We start from the raw sequence: 13,532 nt of genomic DNA, 5'->3' as shown, positions 1-13,532 counted from the left end.
ACTGAAGAATTGTTTCAATTTGCAATGTTTGCCTTAAGTTGAGCTCTTACTTCCCCTCCTCTGAACACCCGTTTCTCATGGATTGGGCTTTTTGCCCGAAATAAATGAACTGCTAAGGAACCCCCTCTGGCTTTGGCTCTGAAATGGCCACAGAAGGTTGGGGTTTGTTGCTCAGCCTTGAACTCTCCTCATTCTTCCCTTTGAGGTCCTCACCTCAGGCCTGGGTGTGCAGGTGCTACTGATGCCTTAGGATTTTAGCTTTTATATTTTTCAAATCCTGTACTGCATAACTCTAAACTCCATTTAGAGTGTTAACTACTGTCTTCACATTTTGGTCAGATAAAACAATCCCTCTAGGTCTGAAGCTCAAGGACACCCAAAAGTGAATTGGGGAGGAGTAAACTGGGGAGTAAAATATGTAAATGGACCAAACTCTTAATTGTCTGAAAAACCATCGTCCATCTCGGGTGCAGCCCCTCTCTGAGGCTTTGCCTGCCCAAGGTGCAGCTATTGAAGGCCTTTACTAAATATCTGCTTTTTTCTTTTAATCTTGTCTAGCCTCTGCTCCAGGGAGCCACTTGTCTCAGGCTGCAAGTGCAAGGTGTGGCTGGGGGTGTGTGTTGGTGTGTGCTCTATTATCTGTTAGAGTGGGGCATCATCTGCTGTTAATGGGCCCCCTGTAAAAACCAGGTGGGGCAGTTTTTTAATCTCTCCCACAGCCAATCCTCCCTCCAGGACATATCATTTGTTAATGGGCCAGTGAGTGTCCCTGCATGGCTGATAAAATTCCACCATCCCATGGGGAGATGCTCCACCCTGGGGAGGAGCCAAGCATTCCTACCTGGATACAATCTGAGGTTTGGGACAGCACAGCAGCCTTTGCCCCCTGCATTCCCAGAGGGAGCCCAGGCCCATCTGCAGCAGCCCTGGAGCTGCAGAGGAAAACTCCCCCCTTGTGCAGGATCCCTGCTCCAGCAGAGCCACAGCTGGCACTGCTGAGCCCCCATGGGATGGGGCTGTGCCACCACCCTGACACACAGGTTGTATTCTGACTCTGTCAGAGGCTTCTTGTTGATGTTTGTACTACTACATTTGTATTTTTAATTTTCCTAGTAAAGAACTGTTATTCCTATTCCCACGTCTTTGCCTGAGAGCCCCTCAATGTTAAAATTATAATAATTAATTATAATAATTAAAATTACATTAATTTGGAGGGAGGGGGTTTACATTTTGCATTTCAAGAGAGGCTCCTGCCTTCCTTATCAGACACCTGGCTTTTCAAACCAAGACACCACTCCAAGCCCTGCTCAGAAGGGGTCAGGTCCCTCCTGGGTCAGTGCCAGGGCTCAGCCCAGCCCAGCCCAGCTGCCTCACCCAAACCCTGCAGTTTGAACTGTGCCAACAGCACAGCTGAAAGCAGCATTTTGTGTTTGAGGGGAGAGAGAGGCACGCAGGGGATGAGAGAGGAACAAGTGTAAGGTTTCAGATGGGTAAAACAGGCAGAGAGTCATTTGCAAGCTTGGAGCTCAGGAGCCTTCTGGGAACGTGGTTATAAATCAAGTGAAATGTGTGGAAACCTTGTTGGGACAGAGCCAAAAATGAGAGGAGTGAAAATATCCATGTCACAAACTGCAGGGAGGTACAGGAGGGGGAAAGGAAAGGGCCTGAACTCCCTTGGGTCTGAGCCAGGAGAGGGGAGCAGAACCCCTGACCAGGGGGGCTGGAGAGAAGGGACAGGGCTGGAAAACTGGGTGGTGACCTGGGATTTGTGCTGGAGAGATGAAGGAAAGGGCATGGGGGGATGGAAGGGGGTGTTGCCAGGCTTGGGTAGAGCTGACAGCACATCCACAAGTGTAATTTTTTACTGGCTGCTGTCCTCTCTTGGAACACTGAAATATTTTTAATAATATAATGATATAAAATAAAAAAATAACCTTTGTACATCAATGTAATAGAATAAATAATATATAAGAATATGTAGCATAGCATTAAATATTATTACCATTATCTTTTGGATAGGTTAATAAAACTCAAACAACAAATTATCTCTTAATTCCTTTATGTTTTCTTGATTTGCCTCCCCTTTTCAATCATTCCATGGCAAATCAAAAAGGAGGAGAAGTAGGAAAAAAAAAGGTAAATTGCACTATTACTGAGAAAAAATTTGTTTTGAATATGTATAACTTCTACAGTGGCATTGTTCTTTTTGACTTGGGTTTTTTTTTCAAATCAGACCTTGTTTTGGCCTTTAGAAAAGTACTTATTAATGTAGTACACAAAGTGCATAGAGCTTTTGAGTAGAGGGTGAGAAATCAATTGTCTGGAGCTCAGCTCCCCCATCACCTGGGAACAAAAGAGTGTCAGAAATGTTAATTTTGGTTGCCAGGTGTCTGAGGGTTGGGTTTGTTGAAAACTGAACAAAGGATGACGTACAACCAGGATTTTAAAAGAGAAAGTTGAGAATGTATCAGTTATTTTCTAGATTGAGCTGATAATAGAGTCGAGGTTGAATAGAAACAGTCTCAGTAAAGAAAACATACAGGAAAAAACCGAAATTTTACCAAATCAATCATCACTGGTAAAGCTGATGGAGATGGAGAAAAGGAGGCTCAGGGGGGACCTTCTGGTTCTGCACAGGTCCCCAACAGGAGGGTCAGGCTCTGCTCCCAGGGAAAAGGGACAGGAGCAGAGGGAACAGCTTTAAGTTGTGCCAGTGGAAGATTAGAATGGATATTAGGGAAAATTTTTCACCCAAAGTTGTCAAATGTTGGAAGGGGCTGTGCAGGGAAGTGATGGAGTCCCCATCCCTGGGGGCTGGACAGACACACAGGTGTGGGGACATGGCTTGGTTGTGGCCCTGGCAATGCTGGGGTACAGGCTGGACTCGATCCCAAAGCTCTTTTCTGACTTGCAGACTGCACAATTCCACGCTGATCATCCTCATTCCAGAGGCTGAAATCTGCTGGCTCTGCCCTCTCCCTCCCTGGCTCTGCTGGGGCTGTGCTGGTGTCTCGGTGCTTGCAGAAGGTCACCCGGCCCCAGAGCCATTCTGGCAGGGGACAGCCTCACCTCGGGGGTCCCTGCAGCCTGGAAATGCCCCTTGCCTTGCAGGGAGCCCCTGTCCCGGTGCATTCTAATGCCCAGGTAGGGCAGGAGAGCTTTCTGCACCTATTGTAGCAGAGTGCAGTAGGTGTCACTAGAGCCCTTCCCAACGAGCAAAGGGAATCTCATTTCACATGCAGAACCTGCTCACCGACGACAAAGCAACTGCTCCTGCAGTCATGGTTTTGTTTTTCCTCCTTCCTGTTTGTAGAAGCAAAAAATTAATCCATGGAGATTTTAGCTTTTAGCCTAGGATGATTAAGATTCCATAATATTGGTGTATTTTTCTTCAGTTTTTCTTTTCTTTAGTTGGTGCTGGAAAATAACCAGGTAATCTTTTGTAACAAAATCCTGCTCCATGTTCTGTTCCAAAACCACTTTGTGCCAGACTGTCACCTTTCAGTAGTTAATGCAATTCCTGTTTTGCTGCAAAGTCTTGATTTTCACTCATGCAGCACATCACCCAGCCATGCAATATATCCTGCACCTTCCACTGGCCTAATCACTTGCACATGCACCTGGTGCCATGGAAATATGAGCCACAGACACTTGAAAAATAGTAAGAAAATATTGAAAAATGATGGAATTGTTATTCTGTTTATTTTTAAAAAGCAACCACCACGAAGACAGTTGTTTTTAAAGAAAAAGATTTGAGTTCTGCAGATTGCCCCATTTCCAAATTTATCCCCCAGCTGGTCACTAAAGATGGGATTGGTTGACTTTTCTTTGCAGCTCTGGGAAGCTTTGAGCTGACAGAGGGCTCTGGCTGCCCAGGGAGGGCTGTGGTGTCCAGCATTATCCCTTTGCCTTGGCTCAAGCCAGGGGAGATGATTTGTCTGCCTGACATCTGATCCACAGCTTTCAGCAGCTGAGCAAAATAAAAACAAGCTGTGAACGTTAATATAGGGCAGGAATTGTTTGTGTTGCCATGCAAGAAGGGTGGAAAGCAGGTGAGGTTTGTAACATGATGGAAGTGCTGAAACAAGGCTGATGTGATGCAAGGTGTCCCTCGTCAGCTTTGGGGGTTGAGCCATATGTGAGGAAACACCTAAACTCTCATTTTGCTTTCACTGATGCACTGCTGGGTTAATGGTTGGACTCAATAATGTAAAAGGTCTTTTCTAACCTGAAGAACACCATGGTGACTAACACCAGAACTGTCTGGTGGGCAGATCCTGTGGGAAGAGGAAGGCTGCCATGGACAAAAAAGGTCAGTAAATGACTGTACAGTTCATCATCTCTCTGCCATTCTCCATGGATCTGTGTCAGGTGAGGATCATGGACAGACCCTGAATGTGCAGTGAAGTGTGGGCAGCTCTGCCTGTTTGGCATTTGATTTGTTGTGCAACTTGCAGGTAATTAAAATCCTCATCATGCTCACGTGTCGGGTGTAGCAACCTGCCCTGGCCCTTGGGACAGGCAGGAGGGGACTGAGGGGGCTGTGAGGGACAGGGAGGGCTGGCTCTGCTGCTCAGGGCTCTGGGAGGAGCCTGGCACAGTGAGAGGGCAGTGGTGACCACAGTGGCCATCACTCATTACCCATCCAGGGCTCTGTGCACAGCAGTCAGCAGCACCAGGGCGTGTGTGGTGAGCTGACAGCTCCCAATTGTTTCCTCACCAATTACTGCAGCCAGGCCTCGATAGCACAATGAAATGTGCCTCCTACCCATCACTTCATCTCTGTCACGCTGCCTGGGTGTTCTTAGTTTGTTATGACTGGGAGAACTTCAGCGGCGTCAGAAAAATAAGCAAGCCTGTCTCTGGTGTGAAAGGCTTAAAGACAGCGTGGATGCTGTTAAATGGAAATGCCTCAGTCCAGATGAAAATGTACATGGAAAGAAAACCTCACAGACCAGCTGAGCCCACTCAGCTCTGCCTTCATTTGGGACCCAGTGGGGGATGAAAAGAGTGGTTTCTTTTGCTAGACATCTTTATACTTAGTAAAGTATTCAGCCTTTCTTATAATTTATTCATTATGGTCTAGCATAGTCTAAAATATCAGCCCTTCCCTCTCTGTCCTTTTACATAGGCATTTTTGATGCCTCTTAATTCATTATTTAAGTAGCCTGTGTTCTGCTTTACAGAACACCCTCCTCCCTGGTACCTTCATGCTCTCAGTTATTTGTGGATCCCTGTCAGCAGCTTTCCAGCAGGGAAGGAGAAGGGGCAGGGTGGGATGCTGATCCCCAGCCCTCATCTCCTGCACCTGTCACTGTCACATTTTCTGGAAAAATCCCTTCACTCAGGGTTTTGCTCCTGGGAAGCTGAGAAGCCTCAGAGAAAAGGGGAAACAATTATTATCTGATTTGCTTCTCCTGTGTTTTGCTGCTTTGGAATCTGGTTGGAGATTGTTCGTCCAACTGGTGCTTGTTTCATTGGTTTCATGTGAATTGTTTTGACTCAATGGCCAGTCATGGCCAAGCTGTGTCAAGACTCTGGAAGGAGTCATGAGTTTTCATTATTATCTTCCAGCCTTCTTAAGTATCCTGTCTCTATTCTTTAGTACAGTTTAGTATAGTATTCTTGAATATAATACCATAAAATAATAAATTAGCCTTCTAAGAACATAGATTCATCATTCATTCCTTCCTCCGGGAACCCTGCAAATACAAGAGCACCCATCCCAGCTCCCCTGCTTGGGGAGGAGCAGAGAGGAGCAGGGAGAGGGGCTGGGCAGTGAAAGGAGCAGAGCAGCCAGAGCTGGAGTGCTGCAGCTCCAGCAAAGCCCAAGGATGTGCTGAAGTGATGCCCCATGTGCTGTTTCGAGACCTCAGAGCTCCCCTGGGAGGGAAAGTGGCTCAGTGGCTCACACTTTTGGTGTGGTGGAACCCTGCTTCTGCTGGTACCTGGAGTCCCCCTCCTGGGACTCTTTGAAAATCCATTTGTGCATCACATCCCACCCTGCAGAAGTGTCTGGTGAGAGCCAGGGGACCCCTTGGATGGAGGTGCACCTGGAGTGCCAAGTATTCCCTGTCTTGTCACTAATTACAAAGTTGGATAGCTGTCAACAGGAACATTTGCAGCTGAAAAACGAGTCTGTGCATTGTGAGGTGTGAGCAAGGCTTTGATTGGAATTCTTGCAGCAATCTGTTTGCTCCCTGGGCGCGGCGTTTGAAACGCTGCCAAATGTGTGATCCCCCGAATTCCTTGGGTAAAGCCTGCATCCTGCCAAATGTGTGATCCCCCAGATTCCCTGGGTAATGCCTGCATCCTGCCAAGTGTGTGATCCCTGAATTCCTTGGGTAAAGCCTGCATCCTGCCAAATGTGTGATCCCCCAGATTCCTTGGGTAATGCCTGCATCCTGCCAAGTGTGTGATCCCCCAGATTCCTGGGGTAATGCCTGCATCCTACCAAGTGTGTGATCCCTGAATTCCTTGGGTAATGCCTGCATCCTGCCAAGTGTGTGATCCCTGAATTCCTGGGGTAATGCCTGCATCCTGCCAAGTGTGTGATCCCTGAATTCCTGTGGTAATGCCTGCATCCTGCCAAATGTGTGATCCCCCAGATTCCTGGGGTAATGCCTGCATCCTGCCAAGTGTGTGATCCCTGAATTCCTGGGGTAATGCCTGCATCCTGCCAAGTGTGTGATCCCCCAGATTCCTGGGGTAATGCCTGCATCCTGCCAAATGTGTGATCCCTGAATTCCTGGGGTAATGCCTGCATCCTGCCAAGTGTGTGATCCCTGAATTCCTGGGGTAATGCCTGCATCCTGCCAAATGTGTGATCCCCCAGATTCCTGGGGTAATGCCTGCATCCTGCCAAGTGTGTGATCCCCCCAGATTCCCTGGGTAATGCCTGCACCCTGCCAAATGTGTGATCCCCTAGATTCCTGGGGTAATGCCTGCATCCTGCCAAAAGTGTGATCCCTGAATTCCTGGGGTAATGCCTGCATCCTGCCAAGTGTGTGATCCCTGAATTCCTGTGGTAATGCCTGCATCCTGCCAAGTGTGTGATCCCCCCAAATTCCTTGTTTAATGCCTGCATCCTGCCAAGTGTGTGATCCCCCCAAATTCCTTGGGTAAAGCCTGCATCCCAAATGGAGGCTCTGGAAGGTGTCATGGTCCTGGCACTGCCTTTCCCTAACAAAAGAAATCTGGGTAGATAGTTCAGTTTAGAGTATTACAACACTCCATTAAGAAAAAAGAAATAAAGGATAATTAAATTGAGGGGAGCATACATGTTCCAAACCTCCTCCTTATGGCCTTGGTTGCTAAAATGCCCTGGACATTATCTATTCCATGTTCTTACCATTCCAGACAAAGAAAAAGTTGGGAATATTTGACCTGTTAGTGCATGCTTCAAAGAAAACACTTTCAAATGCTGTGTGGTAAATCAGCTTTACTTACTTAATAGCCACAATGTTTTCTTTTTGAGTCAGGAACTCAGGAGAGAGTCCAGGACTAAGAACCAGAACTGACAACTTTCTGGCCATTTAATGTAAGTTCCATTTTATTTGAAAGCGTTTGATCAGATTTGAAAGCATTTAGTATCAGCTTTGTGCAATGCCATCAGCTGAAGATGCTGCTGTCACTTTGGGGACAGCAGGAGGAAGCTCAATCCCTGCAAGGCAGGAGCTTGTGTTCAGCAGGAGGGACTGAGGACATCCCACATCCCACTGACTCAGTGCTTGGCTAAACACTTCTACCTCATGTTTTGCAAATAATAAACAATTTTGCTTATTTCTGTGGCTTTGGGGGTTTGCCCCCTCCTGACAAAACAGTATTTGCTTGTTCCCATATTTACTTTCTCCCAGCTCTCCAATATCATATTTACACAGTCAATACTCTTCTGCTGGCAGATTATTTTTAATAGAGCGCTTTATTAAAGTGTCTTTCAGGAGAATATTTGCACTGCAATGCACATCAGAGCACTGCTGGGTGAGGAGGGCTTCTCCTCAAAGCACCAGTACAGTCACTGTCTGACCAAATTTTGTGCTTGGAACATTTAGATGAAGGAGGATAAAAGGAACTGCAGATCCTGTGTAGCTCCTTGTGCAAATCTCACCATGGGCAAGGTCTTGCTGGACACTGACATGTTGAGAAGTAAGTACAGCACATTCCATGCAGCTTTTTTGTCCCCCAGAATATCTTTCCATCACTTGTAAATTCCTGACAACCAAATAATTTAAATTTTTTTTTTTAATTTTCCTTTTTCTCATTACTGAGAAGAAATCCCAAGTTTCCCTCCTTTGAGGGGAAGTGTCAATTAACCTCCAGTATATTCTGTCACTCTTGGAGTTAACCAGACCCTAACTGCTTGCTTTGGATGTTATTTTTTGGTTTTCCTTTGGACTTTTGCCTCCAGTCTGAGATGGGGGGTGGTGGCTGGCACTGCCCACACAGAAACCCCCAGCTCATCTCTCCAGGGATTTCAGTGGCACTGAGATTACATGAGAGGAAGGCTCTGATGGCACTGGGGATGAATGAGGACACTTCTGCTCACCACTCTCCCAGCCAGCACTCCACTGAGAAAAGTTTATGCAGGTCTGTTGTAAGCAGCTCCATTTAATTTTGTTCTTTTTCACTATTAATTATCACTGGAGGCAGTGAATTAAAATCCTCATGTCTATGGAGGAGTAGGGCTGCTCTGGGTGTGTTTATTTTTCTATATGTCTGCTCATGCATATTTCCTGGACCCCTGCAATTTTCCTAGCTTCTCTCTGCTACTTGACATTTATTCTTTGTGTACTTTTCCATCTCATTAATTTATTAAACATCAATGGTGATGCAGGTCTTTGATCCACTAAAAAATTAACCACCCATGCCTATCTCCTAACCAGTTCTTGAGCCATGGCAATATTTCCTCTCTCCTGGATATTTTGGCTCATCAACAGACCCTTGCCAGTGCCTGTGCCTGAGATGATTTTAAAGATCATGTGATTTTTTTTTTTTTTGAGTTTCTTATATTATTTTCAGATTTGCTTGTAGAAAGGTGCAGTTTTGCTCTGTAGAAATGTGTTGTTCAGCAAGGTGTGTGTAACTTTTGCTGACTTCCCAAAATAATCAGCTTTTTTGGCAAGGGAAAAAAACTCGTGGCTGGGAAATGGATTTGTCTTGAGCATTTCTCAAAGAAGGGGGTTAATGGGAAAGGATCTCTGCACTAGCAGCTCTGTTGCTCTCTCCTTGCAGAGCTTTTGGGTGAAACCATCTGGCCCTGAGAATCTGCACTTTCTCTGTGCTGCTGACTCAGGTGATGCTGCACCCCTCCTCTGCCAGGAGCTCCTGGGTGTCCCTCATGCCAAACCCATTAGCTCAGTATCCTCCTTTACAGGGCTGCTTGATTCCTGTCCACATTCCCAGATCTTTTAGTTTTGATGCCTGTTTTCCTCCTACAGGGGGTAAAATACATCCCTGCAATGTACCACAGCCCCTAAAACCCAATGGTGCAGTCGGAGTTCACTGCTGAACTTTGGTCCCCAGAAGGTGGGAGCTTCCCTCCTTGGAAGGAGCCCTTCCAAAAGCTGCCTCTGAGTTGCTAAGAAACAGCTTGTCACTGTGGCACGGGCTGTAGGCAGTTCTGTACAGGTAATTAGAAGTCACTCCTGCTTTATTATTAACTCTTTGTTGACTTTTTTTTTTCCCTTTTAAATAATTTTCCTCCCTGTCCCCAGAGCGTTCAGCACTCCTGGTACATCTGCATCAATTATGCATGGTCTGTGTGATTTTTCTTCCTGTGGAAAGTTGGCTTGCAGAGGCTTTTTGTGATGCTCTAGCCATGACCTAACCCTCCTTTGCTGAATAATTCCTACCGAGACAACACAGTTTCCCTGCCATGTTTTCCACGCTGCTGTGTCTCAGCAAGGCAAATAAATCAGGCTGTCTCCCACCACCAGGCAGCCTTGTTTGCTCAATTTTGCTGTTCCATTTCTTGCTTTATTGAATAAGCATGTATTTATGTACCTTGTGTCCTTTCTCTGCCTGCCCATTTTTTATTGAACTCCTCTATCGGCCGCACGGGTTGGATTTTCCTGACAGAGTTTTGGATCTTAAAATGCTATTTCTTCAGACCAGCTGTCACTTCTGTCCTAACCTTGTCCCATGAGGTCTCTGTGCACTGCTTACGTGTCTAGCTCTGCCTGCCCCTTCACCTTCTCCTCAGCTCTTTTAGTTTTAATACCTTGTACATGAAATCTGGTTGGGATTTCCCCCCTTCTCTTTAATTAGGGTGACTCTTATTTTTGGCACTCTCCAAAAACCAGCACCCTTACAATGAGAGCCCCTCCAGAGCCTTTATGTTCCCCATGACTCCTCTTTGTGCTGGTACAGCACCAAGCTTGTGTCTCTCCAGGGGTCAGCAGGGAGATGCTGCTGCACCAGCCCCAGCCTTAAATCCCTTTCCCAGCGATGGAAGCAGTCTCCAGGCAGACTGAGGGGTTTATTTTAGCTGCCCTCAGCCTGCACTGGAGCCCTGCACTCCAGGCAGACTCAGATGTTTGTTTTAGCTGCCCTCAGCCTGGCTCTGGGGCAGCTCATAGCCCCAGGGAGCCTCAAGCTCCATTTGGCTGCAGCCAATGCCCAGGGGCAGCTGGGGAGAGATGTGGGACAGCAAGCCCATGGTGGGATGTGCTCCCACCCCACACTCTGTCATCCCCCACTAAGGAGCTCAGGCTTTAGCACTGGAGAGGGAGCTTTTTGTGCTGATCACGCTTTTGGGAAGGAGCTGCTCGGCAGGCTTTCCTCCCACCCCAAAGCCCCATTTCTCTCTGGAGAGTGCTATGGGGCTTTGGGGATGTGGGGGAGCAGAAAAACCTTTTCCCTAATGGCTCATATTGCTGCTTAGTGACCACCTGCCAAATCCAATGCTGGGAGATGCTGAGATCTGTGGGGCTGGGACTCGGTGCCTAATGAAGGCACGTCAGGCTGGGAATGAGGTTTTTATACCCTGCACAGAGAACTCCAGGATGTTATTTATAGCTGCTCACTTGCACCACAAGCACCTGTAGAGACTTTATTCTCCAGCCCCTCAGTGGAATCACAGATGACAGAAAGAGCTGAAGATGTAATGACCCTTGAAGTAGGAGAAATTATTTACCAAACCGTAGATAAGACGACAGATCTCTCCTGCACTGTGTTTAGGGCATCCAATCTATTGCAGATGTTACCATAGTCATGCTGTTTAATTTAAAATTGCCCTGCCTTCCTTGTGTCTCAAATTCTTTTCTTGGGAAACTAAATCCTTTCATAACCTAAATGCAGCAGAGGAGATGAAAGCGGTGGGTCTGGGGAGGTATATGGCCATTCCAAGGGAGCTCTGTGTAATTGTTTTTTAAATGGACATGCTTGCTCTATTTTTTTTTTTTGGTCTGGCTCATCCTGGTTTTGTTGTTTGTGATATGTCTTCTGACATATGCTCCTTGTCTTGCAATGAAAAGCTACCAAGATGAGAAACCTTGGTTAATTTATAACTGGCATAGGAAGAGCTCTTCTCATTTTAGTGACTTTGTGACCCCCGTAGCAGATATAATGCTGGGATTAAAAAGGAATGGTTACTATTGGTTTCCTGGAATAATTGTCTTTGTGCATGGGTCAAAATAATAAGGATTAACAAAATTATTAGATATTGGAGACGATAGCTCAATCTGTCTGCCTTTTATAATCTGTCCCTTAGCAGGTGACTCTGAAATAGAAGCCTTGCTGCTCTCTTGAACTGAACATGGTCCCTGCTCCCAAAAAACTTGTTCACTTCAGACCAGTTCCTCACTACCAAATACCCAATAGGTCTTTCTCCACTGAAATCAGACAAGGATCCCAGCTTCATCTTCATTTGAGGGAGTCTGACTTACATTTGCAAGACATAATAAGGTTGGTCCTTATTTTCCATGTGTGTTTTCAGCTGTAGTGCCAAGCAGTGAGTTGTGTAAATCTCTCCAGTGTGAGCTTTACTTATCATTTATCAACCACGTGTGAACACTAATTTTAGTTTTCCCCCTACTGAGACAAGGTTTTGGGAGCCCTCAGTGGATGTCCAACACATGCAGGTGGAGATAACCCAGGGGATTAATCTCACCCATGGCTTTATCAGTGAGACCCATGGGACAGGAGAGGCCTTTCACCCACAGCCCCTGGATTGCTCTTCCTGGTGGTGCTGCAATCAAAGCTGACAAGGAAAATGATCTACAGGCAGTAGCTTGATTATATTTGTCCTGAGATACTTCTGCACTAAAGGATTTTCAAGTTTTAATCAGTCTGCATTAACTGTGGTGCTCTTGTAGTTGATCATGGAAAGAAAGCCACTGTTGATTGCACTAAAAGCATTAAGTGACCTCTGCTAATTAAAAGATAATGTCAGTGCAACTGAGTGGAGTGCCTGGGTCTCTAGCCTTTTAGATAGACACTAAATAAAAATCAAAGAGTTTGGAGGAAATATTTGTGGTAAAGTTAAGAGACTTGTTTGTGGAAATAGCAGGTCATGTTTCATAAAAGTTATTTAATCCATTAATGATACCTAATATGCCATAGAACCAGCAATCTGCTGAAAAAGAATAAACTCCCTCCCCAGTCGTGGGATGTCTTTACTTTGCCTTAACTGGAGCATTTTGCTTGGGAAGCCTATAATGCAGTGAATCCCTCTGTTGTCCATAAATAAACCAAATGCTTTTTCTCATGAATTCAGGCCACTTTTTAAATGACCCAGACATTCAGTGTTAAGTTCTGTGCCCAGTAACAGTGTAGTCAGTGTCTACAAATGCAGCCTTGCCTTTTTTTCATTAATCTCAGTGTCTGGGAGAGAAAACAAAACTGGTAGAATAACAATGTACAAGCACATCCCTTGCTCCCTGGATATGATCACTGGTAAATATTAACTTCTGCTTTCTGTGTTTATATAGATGCAGAATGAAAGCCCTCTGGACAGAGAAGCAATGGCACAAATTCTCTGTGAAATCACATGGAGATGCTGTTGTGTCCTCCAAGGAGCACCAGTGGCCAGAGAGCTCCTGGAGGAGGTGCCAAAGCAGTTGGAGAAATTGTGGGATAATTTCCAGGCTTGTGCCTCACTCTGACTCCTTCCTCCGTGAGAAGAAACAGAAAGAAGGAAAGTAAAAATACATTTTTTTTTTCCCATGTGGAAGAAGTTAAATCCCAGATGGGAACAGAGAAGGGAGCACAATGGTTCAAATGGTGGTGCTGAGGATGAGGCTGACTCCGTGCACAAAGCAGAGGCTCGCGGGTGTCGGGTCTGGCTGTCTGTCTCTGCCCTGACACGGGCAGGGTGGTTCTTGGGTGGCACACGATTCAAAGGACGAGTCTGGACTCTTCAGCTTTTCGATCTTCAGGTTGTTTATTATTTCTTATCTACAAAATTTTCTGTCTGCCCAACAGAGGTCTGATCTGCAAGCAGTCACAGGCACTCTCTGCCCACCCACGGGACGGTCATGTCTTTTTATACTAAAATCTACGTACACAATATTTACCTTTATTTCCCAATGCTT

This window comes from Agelaius phoeniceus, chromosome 11 (assembly GCF_051311805.1).
Source record: "Agelaius phoeniceus isolate bAgePho1 chromosome 11, bAgePho1.hap1, whole genome shotgun sequence".
Lineage (NCBI taxonomy): Eukaryota > Metazoa > Chordata > Aves > Passeriformes > Icteridae > Agelaius > Agelaius phoeniceus.
The sequence above is the reverse complement of the archived record's forward strand: the minus strand, read 5'-3'. Positions refer to the sequence as shown.